Below are 2,500 nucleotides of genomic sequence, written 5' to 3'. Positions count from 1 at the left end.
TTCACCCTTTTTTGGGCGGGAATTTATTCCCTTTTTGCCCATTTTTCGGGTTTTTGGTCGGGCTTCAAAAGCGGCTGCCCGAGGCCTGGCAGAGGCCGGGGCATGGTCCCCGATCGCGCCAGGCGGCTCGCGCGACGCGATTAGGCCCCGAAAGGAGTCGGGAAATCGGCAGACCTGCCCGAGTTCAGCCCGCGGGGGCGGGGGCAGGTCGGTTCGGCTCAAATCATTAACCAAAGCCGAGACTTGGTCTCGCTGGCGCAACCGAAGTGCCAGGCTGGATAACTCATTAACCAGAAGGCGGCTGGAGGCAGGCAGGGCTGATGGCTGAGGCCGGGTGGAGGCCACCCGCGGCCGGGAAAGTCAAAAGTCCCGTTGTGTGGAAGTCTATGAGGTCAGATTCGGCCGCCTTACCGGGCCTTCGGTTGATGGTTTCCCGCTTGGGCAAGCGAGTCGGCCCGGCAAAGTGGCCACTTGCATTTTCTGGCAAGTGTCTGCGAACAACGTTAATGAGTTGAACCTCGGCAATTGTCGGAAGTCCCGATGAAGAAATGAAAATGCCCCTTTTGCGGGGATTTGGATGCTCATGGCCGGCAGCAGGTGGCCCGACGCCCCGCCAACTTGACACTTGTCATTTCTGTCCTTGGGGGTTGGCGGGGTATCTGCACAGAGGTAGGAGGTGGCAGAATCGAGACTTGGTGAGTTTTCCAAACAAACGTCTCGAGCCTCCAGGTCTGCAGAGACCGACCAGGGCTGCCGCCCAACCGACTATTCACCCTTTTTGGGCGGGAATTTATTCCCTTTTTGCCCATTTTTCGGGTTTTGGTCGGGCTTCAAAAGCGGCTGCCCGAGGCCTGGCAGAGGCCGGGGCATGGTCCCCGATCGCGCCAGGCGGCTCGCGCGACCCGATTAGGCCCCGAAAGGAGTCGGGAAATCGGCAGACCTGCCCGAGTTCAGCCCGGGGGGGGCGGGGGGCAGGTCGGTTCGGCTCAAATCATTAACCAAAGCCGAGACTTGGTCTCGCTGGCGCAACCGAAGTGCCAGGCTGGATAACTCATTAACCAGAAGGCGGCTGGAGGCAGGCAGGGCTGATGGCTGAGGCCGGGTGGAGGCCACCCGCGGCCGGGAAAGTCAAAGTCCCGTTGTGTGGAAGTCTATGAGGTCAGATTCGGCCGCCTTACCGGGCCTTCGGTTGATGGTTTCCCGCTTGGGCAAGCGAGTCGGCCCGGCAAAGTGGCCACTTGCATTTTCTGGCAAGTGTCTGCGAACAACGTTAATGAGTTGAACCTCGGAAATTGCCGGAAGTCCCGATGAAGAAATGAAAATGCCCCTTTTGCGGGGATTTGGATGCTCATGGCCGGCAGCAGGTGGCCCGACGCCCCGCCAACTTGACACTTGTCATTTCTGTCCTTGGGGGTTGGCGGGGTATCTGCACAGAGGTAGGAGGTGGCAGAATCGAGACTTGGTGAGTTTTCCAAACAAACGTCTCGAGCCTCCAGGTCTGCAGAGACCGACCAGGGCTGCCGCCCAACCGACTATTCACCCTTTTTGGGCGGGAATTTATTCCCTTTTTGCCCATTTTTCGGGTTTTTGGTCGGGCTTCAAAAGCGGCTGCCCGAGGCCTGGCAGAGGCCGGGGCATGGGCCCCGATCGCGCCAGGCGGCTCGCGCGACCCGATTAGGCCCCGAAAGGAGTCGGGAAATCGGCAGACCTGCCCGAGTTCAGCCCGCGGTGGCGGGGGGCAGGTCGGTTCGGCTCAAATCATTAACCAAAGCCGAGACTTGGTCTCGCTGGCGCAACCGAAGTGCCAGGCTGGATAACTCATTAACCAGAAGGCGGCTGGAGGCAGGCAGGGCTGATGGCTGAGGCCGGGTGGAGGCCACCCGCGGCCGGGAAAGTCAAAAGTCCCGTTGTGTGGAAGTCTATGAGGTCAGATTCGGCCGCCTTACCGGGCCTGCGGTTGATGGTTTCCCGCTTGGGCAAGCGAGTCGGCCCGGCAAAGTGGCCACTTGCATTTTCTGGCAAGTGTCTGCGAACAACGTTAATGAGTTGAACCTTGGAAATTGCCGGAAGTCCCGATGAAGAAATGAAAATGCCCCTTCTGCGGGGATTTGGATGCTCATGGCCGGCAGCAGGTGGCCCGACGCCCCGCCAACTTGACACTTGTCATTTCTGTCCTTGGGGGTTGGCGGGGTGCCCGGAGATTTTCGGGAACACGATTTTCAGAACATTTTTACGACAGCGGGTACACTTTGAAAGCGCCCGAAAAGTGATGCTTTGCTGAAAGGTGCTCAATCTCAGGAAAGAGACCTTTGAAAAGAGCACTTGGAAAGTCACAAAATGAACGGTGTGCGAGACTTGGAACAATTTTGACAAAGTCTTTTGTTGTACTTTTCAAACTCTTTGGTGTTTTGCTGAAATCGTACTCTGGGAGCCAGCAGCCCCGCTTGTACCCGTGCCCGGCTCTCAGGACAGACTAGTTTCCAACGGCCCTCCGTCTTTG

Source organism: Pristiophorus japonicus, unplaced genomic scaffold (assembly GCF_044704955.1).
Source record: "Pristiophorus japonicus isolate sPriJap1 unplaced genomic scaffold, sPriJap1.hap1 HAP1_SCAFFOLD_1563, whole genome shotgun sequence".
Classification (NCBI taxonomy): domain Eukaryota; kingdom Metazoa; phylum Chordata; class Chondrichthyes; family Pristiophoridae; genus Pristiophorus; species Pristiophorus japonicus.
The sequence above is the reverse complement of the archived record's forward strand: the minus strand, read 5'-3'. Positions refer to the sequence as shown.